Source organism: Trachymyrmex cornetzi, unplaced genomic scaffold (assembly GCF_001594075.2).
Source record: "Trachymyrmex cornetzi isolate Tcor2-1 unplaced genomic scaffold, Tcor1.1 scaffold654, whole genome shotgun sequence".
NCBI lineage: Eukaryota > Metazoa > Arthropoda > Insecta > Hymenoptera > Formicidae > Trachymyrmex > Trachymyrmex cornetzi.
This window is the reverse complement of record NW_017299975.1, coordinates 62,385-75,938: the sequence shown is the minus strand read 5'-3', so window position 1 is coordinate 75,938 and position 13,554 is coordinate 62,385.

Genomic DNA, 13,554 nt, shown 5'->3' with positions numbered 1-13,554 from the left:
TTTGTTTTGGCGCCAGAGGTGGAGTGGTGGGGGTTTGTTTTGACGCTCCGTGGCTGCCCATATACTACTGGTAGTAGCTATTAGAACATTGTCCTTTACTGCTTTATTGTTTGATTCCGTATTATTTAAAATTTTATCACTTTCTGTCATTGTTTTTGCGGATGATGTTATTTCTTGATTTAATACCTCTTTTTGATTTATTTGGGTAATCCTTTCTTCAACTTCAATTATTTCAGAATAATCTTTTAATATGTTTTGTAGTTCAGATATTTTATCTGAGTTATGACTTATATCTAAAAATATAAAAGTATTGCAGAAAATTATGTTAATTAAATTATACTTTGTATTAATCGTACGAGACATAAGAGGAGCTGTTATGCGCAGACTAGAAAGATGATGCATCACACACGCGAAAAAGAAAGGAGACGGTTCTCGCATCGACACATACACACACACATATTCATATACACACACATCAATGCGAGCGAGTTAACGACGGAAAAAATAGAGGAACGCGGCGCTTGTGTTTTTAATTTTGCCGTCACCAAGGATTCCGTTTTTCTTCTTTTATCAGCACCGAGAGTCAGTCTTTTGAAACACACGATCTGATACACGTCGATACGAAAGGTCCATCTGCGAGAACGCTCCTTTCGAGGCAGCGATGTTGTTGCTGGTCCTCCATAAGTCAAGGGGCATTCCCTAGGCGTTGCTCTAAGAGAGCTCAGGATGTCTTCCTCAATCGTAACCACGAGTCGGCTCAGGGCTACGGCCCCAAGGCGTTGCCACGCGAGTGCGATCCATTTCTAAATCATATCGTCGTACTATACCGAAACATGTGTTAAAGAGATAATCGTTACGTGTAATAAACGCTTAATGCGAAACTGTGATGAATATATACTGTGAAACTATAATAAACGCTTAATTAACAATTTGTGCTGTGATTACTGTGTGTTGAGAAAGAATAAAACGCTCACGCGAAACCACGGTGCAGGCACGAGAATTGTCTGCGCCAATTTATAAAACAGGAGCAGACTTTCAAAATGCATTTTATCCAAAATTTGTAATTTTCAGAAAACGAAAAAGAAAGGAACTCTGCACACAAGAAGATTACACATTTTACACAAAAAATAACAATATGCCATAATTATTAAGATGTGAAATTTTAAACAAAATTGCTAAACGATTGCTAGAAATATTACTACAAATGCATTTACGAAAAAGCGAAAAATATTAAAACTGGAGAAATGAATACTCTTACCATTTAATGCAAACGATGTAGAAGCACCTAAATCTTTTCTATTCACTTTGTTTTCTAAAAAATTGAAACATTAATAAAACATAAATTTAAAAGATGAATAAGTTGTATTTTTTAGTAATTATATTCAGTAAATAAGACAAACCATTGTGCGATATATACAAAGATTGTGACAATTCACAGTCTTTGGATCTATCTTATTGAATGAGTAACATGACTTTAAATTATTCTCCAATTTTCTTGCTACAGATAAATTTGTCTTTAGTTTAATTTTTTTTCGTGGCAATTGTCCTAAAAGATTACGAGTACATAGAAATGTCTTTATGTATAAAATCAACTCAAAGCCAATTTGAAAATGTAAAATGTTATACTTACGTTTTTTTTTTGTCAACAATTTTATTTTTATTTGACTCAGAAGATGAAGATGAAGTTGATAGTGCACCTCGAAAAGGAAAAATAATAGTTACTAATATTATATTATATCTATATAACATTAGACCGATGTGAATGCACAACTAATGTTAATATAAAAATGCATTATTTAACAATCATGATAATTATGCTTACGTTTCTTTAATGACGTGGATTTCACAGATTTTTTTGTATTTGATGGCTCATTATCGTTTTATTTTAATTCGATTTGATGTATATTTACGATTTTATTGGATGTATTAATAGTATTTTTTAAGAATCATACAAGCATTAAGATCCAGCTAGACCGTGTAAGGCTTTGATTTTCTATAGTTTGTGTTATCACATGTACGGTCCTATAATATATTATATTAAGTATTTTTTAAAGACGGAATTTTTTCAATATTTATACCACAATCGATGATAGACTACTTTTACATTTTGATTTACTGATTGGATTTTCATCTTCAATAAATGAATACATTGCATTTTTTAAATTAGATATATGTTTCTGAGCACTTATATATGAACCTAAAAAATATTTTCATGTCATATGTGTACACATACTGATCGTCACTGTCCGTTTATATAAATTATTGTAAATAATCAGGAAGTGGAAGTAAGAGTATTTGTAATGTTGTTACTTTTTATTGTTATTTTGTTATAATATTTTATAATATTTTATATTTTCAATAATGAGATATAGTGTAAGTAAAATCCTACTTGCTCCTCCGTAATGTAATGTAATGTAATGTAATGTAATGTAATGTAATGTAATGTAATGTAAGTAAAATCCTACTTGCTCCTCCGCGTACAATTACAGGATATTCTGTCCATGCTTCTGGAAGATCGTTAACCTTTAACAGAAGCATATCTTCGAGAAGTGATTCATTTTCATCGTTATCATACGGGGGCAATAAATATCTTGTAGCAAGCCTTTGTATAATGATTTTGAAAAGTAAATCCAGGCTGATGGAACAGCAACGATATGATTTTTATTATTTATATATTTATTACATTCTTCGTTGCTATTAATTTGTACAATCATGTAACACATTTTTTTCTCAGCCATCTGCAATTACAATTATTTACAGATTTAGTTCAGAAAGTTCGTACTGTTTTTTGTAGTAATGTCATATTTTGTCTCAAATTTAAACATATTTTATTTTTAAATGAAATTGACAATTATTCAGTAGAGCAATTATTTGATACAGTAAAGTTTCAGCTTTAATAATCGATTTTTTTAAATGCAGTATAATGATTTTTAACGGAGTTATAATAAATCAAAGTCAGAATATTCTTTTTTATTTAACTCGCAAGTAACTCAGGAATAAAAGCTTGGAGGAACGTTTTAAAAAAGTAATTTTGTATGGAAAATTTGAAGCTTTCATGATAAATAATTGAAAATTTTCGAATTTTTTTTGGCACAAATTCATAAAATGAGGAAAGAATTTCCATTTTTTTTCAGCTCCTAGTTTTCTATATGTAAAAATTACCAAACTCATAGAAATTTCAAAAATATAGTAACCTTTCGGAAGTAAAGATTTCAAACTTTGAAACCCTTTTTTTTCTTTGTTTAAATTTTGATTTTTAACAAAGATATTGTATATGTATATAATTTTGAGCTAAGAAACCTCATGAATTTTCTGGACAACCAATAACATCAAATTATTAAAATCCTTCTAAAATAAGCCAATAAGCATCAAAGTTATTGAAATTATTTGTTAATTTCAATTTGTGATATTATTATTCCACTTTCAATTTAAGTGTTTCAAGACAAACAAATAATCGAACAATAGTTAGCTTGAACTGGAAATTGGGTAAATTCACAAGAAATACTACTATGCACAAAGAATTGCCTTGAACAAGCATGGCTTTATTCACTATATATGTATATGCGTAATATCATAAATTAAATTGATGAATAATTTAACATTACTGATGCTATTTATAAACATCTTTAAAACACTGTAAATAATTTATTGCAAAAAATATTACCTTAGCCGAAATTGGAATTTAACCTTCAAATTAATCTACAATTAATTAAACGGATCCTACAGTGACAGAACGCGTCGACATTACAGGTTAGAGAGCCCTCCAAATTGGCTGAATAAAAAATTAATGATCGGTCTTGTAAGTTTAGGTTTAGGTTTGGCGTGGACACAATATGGCTTTACCCGCGCATATTAATTGTCCTTTATGAGAACTAGATACCTATACTGAATAAAAAGACAAACGTCTTCTTTGCAAGAAGAATGTAACTTTTTTGACATAAGAAGAACGATATCCAGAACCCCCGTTACGTTGCTGCGATTATTTAAAGTAGGCATTACGTCAGTACTGTTATTATTATTATTATTATTATTATTATTATTATTTGCCATTGGCAAATAATAATAATAATAATAATAATTGGCTGTCGCTAGTTAACGATAGCGCGTCGATAAAACGTTTAGAGAATCCCGGAAACAGGAATGAGCTGCTTGGAAAGAATGGTAATTTTTCTCGTCAATATATTCCTATAATTTGTTTTTAAAAAATACTAAAATAACAAGAAATATATAAAGAAAGCAGAAATAAAGAGAGATCGAATTTATTTAACTCTACACTTCTTATAATATTTATAATTTTGTTCATATATTTTAAAATATAATTTTACATTTTTAATAAATATAACGATATTTTAACAATATTAACATTATAATGATATATATTATTTTTCTTTACATACAGGAGAAAATAAAGTTCTTATATATGCTATACTGGTTGCTACAGTAATGTTAACTTTACTATTATTTAACAAATTAATATGTTCACTCCAATCATGATAATTTCTGTTCACATACGCTTGCGTAGGTAATGCATAGTACACCCTTGTGCAAACATTTGATCTTTATCATACAAGTGAGTGATTTCATAAGCAGCCTCTGATATTGGATTACAATTACGATTCTGCCAAATGCAAACAACTCGACAACTGGCACGAATAATGATTTTAATAACCTATCCCGCGAGAGAATAAGACACAGAAACCTTATGTTGAGAAAGCATGTATCAAAACACGTTATTATTGTCTATTTTTAAGATTTATCTACCAATATTTAATGACCAATATTTAATTCTGGAGAAAAACAGTATTTCTAACAATAACATTTGTGAATTCGTTGCCAAACATCGAGGATAATATTAACGGTACACTATACAATTATTTTTAATCGAATAATTACAAAATAAAACTTTAACAGGAAATGATTTGTTTCCTTTTTTTCTTTTTTTTAAAGAATCGTTTACATTTACTTAAAACACTTATAAAACATTATAATATTTTTTTTTAAGATTTCTTTAAAAAACAATTTGAATTTTACCATTATAGCACAGAAGTTTATGACTACAAGCAGATAATATTGATTTTGGTGTATCCGGATGTAGAAACATGTTTGGTTCAGCTGAACGCAGAGAATAAAGATTTTTAGGAAAAAAGGATGAAATATCATCAATATGATCTTCCCGAAATTGTGCGAAGTTATATGCTATTTTAGTAACACGAGTAGCTATAAAATGGCTGATCATTCAAAAGTGGCATCCTGATGGCCACTCTCTGTTAGATGGTCTTTAATATAATACAATACTTGAAAATCTGATAAGGAGCAGCTTGTAGAAATCATTCTATAACACTGTCAATCGCGCAAACAACTAGTATTACTTATTTAATTGAATATTATGAGATGAAATCATGATGAAATCAATGAATTTAAAGTGAAATACAGTATAACTTGTTGGCAGCTTTGAAGCATTTCAACAATCATTGAAATCATATATAAAATTTGTTGTATAAAACCGTACAAAGAACTAAAATATAAAGAAATATTATTAAAACTAATGTAATTAACGTGCTGAGTGCTTGAAAATCAGTTCTTAAACAGTAATATATTTACACGTGTAACATTGGAATAACATACAATTTTTTCTTATCAAATACAGATTCAAATAAATCAATATTCATCATTTTGGCCTTTACATCGATTAAACGGCAATTTAGTGCCTTTGTAGTATATTGAACTTTATACATATCCATATGTGCCGATTTTGTAGGCCATTTATATATTGACTTTATTTTCTGTAAGATGAAGCTTTGTAATAGAATATTTTCAAAATCCGGTTTATTAGATGATATAACTTCATACTTCGAATTTGCATTATAACCCCATTTTGAAGTAATACAGTATTATCAGGCTTCTTTATTTTTAATAACATTTCTTTATATTTTAATTTTGTAATAATAATATTTCCATTATTATTTTGTTTCTTTGTCGATTTCGACTACTGCAGGAAGTGTTATTTTCTTATTTTCAAACTTCCAACTTTCAGTTAAACGATTACATACTTGAACCAGAGGTTTATATTCAGATCTTACATACCTTTTCAATTTACCTAGATAATTCTCAAACGGAAATGATGTTATTTCACTTAGACTACAATTCATATTCTTAACGTCATCTGCAAGATAAATGAGACTATACATATTTAAGACTTGCGATTTCATCCCGTAATATTTTTTTGCGAGTTCAACAAATGCTGTAAGATGAAGTTTAGCATGGTCATTGTATGATTTACACAAATCTTTTGAACACAATATTCTACAAGTTACATGTAAAAGAAGAAAATAATTATACAAATCTTTAGGCAAAATGCCTTTTAAAACTACAGGTCCACAATAAAGTAAGAATAACCTAAATTCAATAGTCTTCCATTTTGCAATAACGTTCAGCGATCTAGTAGTTCGTTGAAATTGTTTTGGTATATATTTTTGTAAATTTAAAAGTCTTTAAATTAATTGGATACTTTGTTGTCTATTAAATTTCGTTTGTATACACTGTGGACTTAACCAGTAATCTACGAGTAACTTTTTCATTATTCCAAGGCATACGCAATGCATAAAATCTAAAATAAATAATCTAAAATAAATATAAAATGATTAATCATATCTATCGCAGGATTTGTCTTAATTAAAGGAGTAATTTGTACATGATGTATTGGGTCTTGCATTGTTCAAAAAGATTCGTTAGTTCTTTCAATGGATGTTACTGATGCATAAACTGTTCTATTATCTGAACGACAGCCATGCACGGTACACCTTTCACATGCTTCGAAACCACCATGACTTTTTACTCCTTTTACTAGCGATCTTGCAGGCTTATCACAAATGAAACAATGTATAGATACACTAAATTTTTTTCCTTCTATTTTGATACCATTAAGTAATAAAATATTTAATTCCTCAATAAACTCATTTAATAATAATTGAAGATTATTTGGCTTTTTATCTCCCACATAGATAGCAACTGGAAATGAATCATATATATCGGGGAAAAAAAATATTTTGCCGAATATAGGCTAAAATTCTTGGGTACTTGAACGAAATAAAGTTAATCCATCTATGTTAAATTGGAGTAATAAAGTACTATCTACATGCAATTCTGGATTAATAAATCGTTTTAAATTATTAGCTATACCAAAATACACAAACTCGGAATTATCTTCATATTGAATGATATTATATTTAGGAGCATTCTTCGACCGTAAAAATGTTCTTGCAGAAGTAGGTAAATTAGGTAATACAACATGTAATATTTTCAATAATTCATCGAGTTTACTGACAGTAATATTGCAGCCCCATTTTCGAAGATTTTCTTCCACTGTTTGAACCACACTTTTCGAACAATTTTGTACCATTAAATCTTCATTACATATCTGTTTTGATATGTTACCATTCATAATGTTATCATTTACATCAAAAGCTGCTTCGCAACTTTAGCTTTTATTATTAATATTCTCAACATCATTACTTTCATTTGCAATATGTTCACTATCGATATTACCTGACATATTAAATTGCATTCCACTATCTTTTTCGAGAGCAGCATTATCACAAGAAAACAATTTACTTGATTCTTTGATTGCTATTAACTGATTTTCGATTTGATGTACGTTCAAAACACGGCTAACAGGTTTAAACTGAAGTTCTGCATTTACAGTTTTTCTTCGTATTTCTCGAAATCGCTTTACACGAGCATAACTTATGATATTACGAGATCTGTTGCTTTCAGCCATCTTTATTTTTCCTTTTCTTAAAGATAAAATAAAGTATTATAAATTAATTAGTTTCTTGATAATAAAGGAAAGATATGTAATTACATGACATATAAAACACAGACGTTTCGATTCTATCTTCGGATCAAAATATTTGTGTTTTATATCCAAGTAAAACACGGAGTCATAAATAATATCACAGAACGTCATCATGATATCATTTAATACCTAAAAATTGACTTATAAATAACGAATGAGGTCGTGATGATGTCCTCATTGACTTCTGTGTTCTACTTGGGTATGTCACGAAATTGAATCAATTGTTATACGCATTAATAACCTGTGTTATTCTGGCTCATAAAGATAAGTTTATTATTTATATTAACAATTAATATATTTAATAAATTTTGTATAAAGACCAATTATACTTCTTACTTTTTCATTAAGAATGTCCTCCAATATAAAACTTAGTCTTATAACAGAACTGTTGCATAAAATTTTGATTTTTTGACACATGCGAATCCGGAGCATATATATATGATATAAATAATCGGAGCAATAATATAATTTTAAGGTTAGAATATGTGTGTGTTCTAAAAATGGACATTATCTGGGCATTATATGGCAATAGGTAATCATATGTGGGTAAATTCAAGCCATTCATAAAATAGCCAGAAATGCACGTACCGGATTAAAGCCAAATCATGATACCTTAATTGCCAGATTTGGGCCTTTAAAGGGCCAATAATAATGCCTTAATTACAGTAAGCCTGATCATGTCCATATCAGGAAGCAGAAATTACCGTATTTCGTTTACTGATTTGGAGGACGCTCGTACAGATTACAAGAGGTCCGGGTTCAAGTCCCGGCCGAGGTAATATTTTTCGCAATAAATTTATTTAAGGTTTTTTTCAGCACATTGTCAATTTAGGCTGCGGTCCACTTGACGCTACAAAGGCTTCGAAGCGTTCTTTGATTAATCAATTCGTAAAATTCTTTGTTCTGATTGGTCGCTCAAACGCTTCGAAGCGTTTGTAGCGTCAAGTGGACCGCAGCCTTAGGGCCTGCGCACAATAGAGGAACAAGAATTAGATATTAAGATTTCAACCTATCAGAAACCGTGTATTCCGATGTAATCAGTTTCTGATCGGTTAAAATCTTAATATCTAATTCCTGTTCCTCTATTGTGCTCAGGCCCTTAATTTAACTTGTGATATTATTGCAGTAGTTTAATTGTGTTAGATAGAGTCCGGAAAAATTTCGACGCACAGTTTGAATAACTACAAAAATATGATATATGGTATATGCACGTACACTGAAAAAAAATATAGTCAATTTTAATAAATATTTAGTTGAATATTGCCAACTAAATATTTATTAAATATAAAGATATATTTATTTGATACAAGAAATGTTAATTTGATTTAACAACCTTTTTTTTTACTAAACAAATATTTATTTACTGTAAGTAAATGTTTAGTTGGCAGTATTGAACTAAATATTTGTTAAAGTTGACTATATTTTTTTCTCAGTGTACATATATAGAATATAGATAATTCACTGGGAATTGTTTAGGCAAAAAAGATCTAGCTTTGATCGTCACAGGCTTGAATATTCTTATACTTAGTGTTTATATATAATTCTTGTCGGTCCGAATAAAATCTTATTATTACAAAATATACTTGATACCTTTTTTTACATTTTTAATGTCTTCCGGTTGATTATCATTTTTTAGTTTAATTAAAAACTATCAACTTATAATTTCATTCTGTCTGATCTTCATATTAATCAATCTTTATCAATTTAGTCATGCTCTCATTAGAACATATATAAATATTCATAAACATATGTAATTATGTATGAGATATGTCCATACATGTTATACATCTTTCTTTAGGTTGTACAATTATTTTTTAGTATACTAAAAATAATAATAATAATAATAATGAGAATTTTTGAAAAATGTAAAAGAATTGCTCATATATAGTTGCATTTAAAATTATATATAGTTATGCACTGAGAGAAAAGATTTTGTTAATTTAGCAAGTTACCAGTACTTTTAACCGGTGATCAATAAATATGTGACAACAAATTATGTTGTTGTGATTGCTGCTAGTCTGCTATACCAACCAATTATTAGTAACAGAAACGAACTATATAGAACAATTAAAAATATAAATACACCGTGGTTCTAATAAAAACAAAACAATTCTTTGTCTGAAAGGCATATACGACGAACACCAGATAACAGTTGGCGATTATTTTAAATCCTTTATTAAATACATGAAATCAAAAATAAACGTTTCGGTCCCAATCGGACCATCTTCAGTATTAACAGTACTATTATGAATTAATTAGACATGATCCTATCATACGCAACATAATTATACAATTCAGTTAAGCCTTCAATCTTACTTATAAATAACTTCTAATCATATCATTTTTAGCATCTGTCATTACATAAAAAATTTTTTCCTTTTTTCTCCTAAAAACGGAAGTCGTGGATTTTTTTCCGTCACTTATGCTTCACATTTTGCTAATCTCCTTTGTCACATCAAAATATCCTTGCTGCATCACACAGAATTACCAGATTCTGTGCGATTATGTTAATTTAACATTACCAGTCATTTCTTTCTTAATACATAGCAGCTCAGCATAAATTCAATGATAGAACGCAAACTTCCTGATTCTACGTTCCACTATCTCATAATCCATAATGACATGGTGACACACCACAATTTGAACGATACTGAAAGTTATCCTCGTTGACGTTATGAACTGGATTATGAGATAATGGAACATAGAATCAGGAAGTTTGCGTTCTATCATTGAATTTATGCTGAGCTGCGATGTATTAAGAAAGAAATGACTGGTAATGTTAAATTAACATAATCGCACAGATCTGGTAACTCTGTGTGATGCAGCAAGGATTTTTTGATGTGACAAAGGAGATTAGCAAAATGTGAAGCATAAGTGACGGAAAAAAATCCATGACTTCCGTTTTTAGGAGAAAAGAGGAAAAAATTTTTTATGTAATGACAGATGCTAAAAATGATATGACTAGAAGTTATTTATAAGTAAGATTGACGGCTTAACTGAATTGTATAATTATGTTGCGTATGATAGGATCATGTCTAATTAATTCATAATAGTACTGTTAATACTGAAGATGGTCCGATTGGGACCGAAACGTTTATTTTTGATTTCATGTATTTAATAAAGGATTTAAAATAATCGCCACTGTTATCTGGTGTATGCCTTTCAGACAAAGAAAGTATATAGAATCTAACCTATCTTTTAGATAGACTTTAGCTCGTTTACATAGAATTCGTAGATGATCATGGAGTCTTAAGTCGTAGGAAACCGACCAAGCACAGTCATATATAGGGAGAATACTTGATTAGAATTAGTCAATTTCTTACGATTTGAGACCCTACAACCGCTACGACTTATATATATACATGAGCCTCTTATTTACTAGCGATACTATTGATTATTTGTTACATTGACGAATTAATTTGCAATCGTAACAAATCGATTGTTTTTTTAACAAATATCACATTTGCTTTCCCTTGATTTGTTCCTATAACAAAATCATTTCTCTCAGTGTGTATGAGCAAATTTTTTTACATTTTTCCAAACTTGATTTTTTCTAAAACAAACAATGCGAAAATAGTCCCATCAACTATTTTTTATGTTTTCTCAATATTATTATTAATTTTAGTACACTAAAATTGACTAAAAAGTAATTTTACAAAAGAAAGATGTTTTATACATACTTCATGTATAATTATTTATGATTATGAATATTTACGCGTATTACGTTCATATATATTTATACATATATTTATACATATTAATGTTTAAAAAATTCTTTACCGTTAAGTAAATAGATAACATAGATAAATAGATAGATATGGTAAAGTAGACAGGTGATAAATATCATAAATAGCCAAATAAAAATATAATAAAACATAAATAGCTGGTGAATAGATGAAACATTGAAAGATAGACAGATAACATCGATAGGTAAATAGATAATGTAGATATATAAGTAAATATGTAAATAAATAAAATAATGTATACAGACAGATGATATGTAGAAGAATTAGGAAAGATATGCAGAAACGATGCGAAAAAGTGCAGAACAAATGCGGAAGAAATGTAAAAGAAATGTAGAAGTGGTGCGGAAAAGATGCGGTAAAGATGCAAAAGAGTTGCGGAAACAGTAAGAAGAGATTGGAAGAAGTGCAGAAGAAATGTGAAATTATTTAGAGACACTGCAGTGTCTCGGAGCTAAGCCAAGCGCAGAGACACTGCCGTGACTACTTTACGCGAATCTCAAGATTTCTAGACGACGATTATGGGATCTCAATAACGGCTGTCCCGATTGAGTTCTAAGGGTGAAATCACACGGAGCGGAAAACGACTACGGAATAGAGAATGCGTCCTAAAAGCAACCAATCAGCGTTATTCTGCGTTATTCCGAAGAGCGCTGATTGGTTGCTTCTATGACACATTCTCTATTCTGCGCTCGTTTTCCACACCATCTAATTTCACCCTAAGTGTGCCCAATCGATTGCATCCGCTCGGAATATATAGTGAAAATATTTTTGTTTTTTCTCTACGTGCTCTATGAGCGGAGATATTGCGATGCAAAATGATGCAAAATCCGAACTTGAAACTTTTAATTTAAGAAACGTCGTCGTCGTCATCGACAGGGCTATGGGGTGAGGGAAATGTCCTTTTGGATTTTTCGGCGCTAGAGGCAAATATGGCGCTGGCAATGTGCATGGTCACATCACACATGTGTCCGTTTTCTGTAGCTGATGATTAGGTTAGGAAAACTGTCACATCGATGGCATAGAGGACACGTAAGTGATTTTCTGCTTCTACATTTGCACGAAATGAATGAATCTGGCAAAATAAAAATGTATCGCTTTACTTCGTGGACCGAAATTGTTAAAGTTGATCACTATTCAGGTTAGGAAACATATCCGTCATATCAATAGCATAAATTATACAGCAGAGTATTTGTTTGGTTAAATATTTGTCTGTAAAGCAGAATGTAAAGCAGAATTGTTTTCCTTTATGCCATCGATGCAACAGATCTCCTCTGGATATCTGTCAACTTTAATTATAACAGTAACAATTAATAACTCGGTTCGCGGTAGTGCAAAAATGCGTCGAATGATTTTATCAACCTCGAAGAGGTTCGACCTTGTACGTACATTATTATGTAACTTGTAATTTAAAGATACGTTTCATGATGCATTTCTTGTCGAGGTTTGTCTTAAGGTTTGTCTTTGAGACATTAATGCCTTACATTAATGTCTCAAATGCAATTTACACAAAGATATTTGGAACAAAATTTGGAACTTTGTCAAATTCATTCACGTATGGTTTAGATATCTGTTTATCTGCAACGAACAATTTCTCAAGTCTGCCAGGAGCTATTGCATATCAAGAAAATTTTTCTCAAATGGAATTTACGAATATGTAATAAACACAAGTAATATTATATTTCATTCTTTCTGCAAATTATCTAATTACTATTATGTATGATTCACGAAGATAATAAGAACGATATACAGAATTCCTGTTGGTTCATATTACTATAATATAATTATTATATTATAACTACATTTATAATATTCTAAGAGCAACTGTTACCAACCTCGATACTCAATCAGCAATCATTCTATTATAGACAGAATTAAGTAGGAATGCAGAGATTAAAGTATATCATGAACATAATAATAAGAACGATATACAGACTTGCTGTTAGCTATACTGCT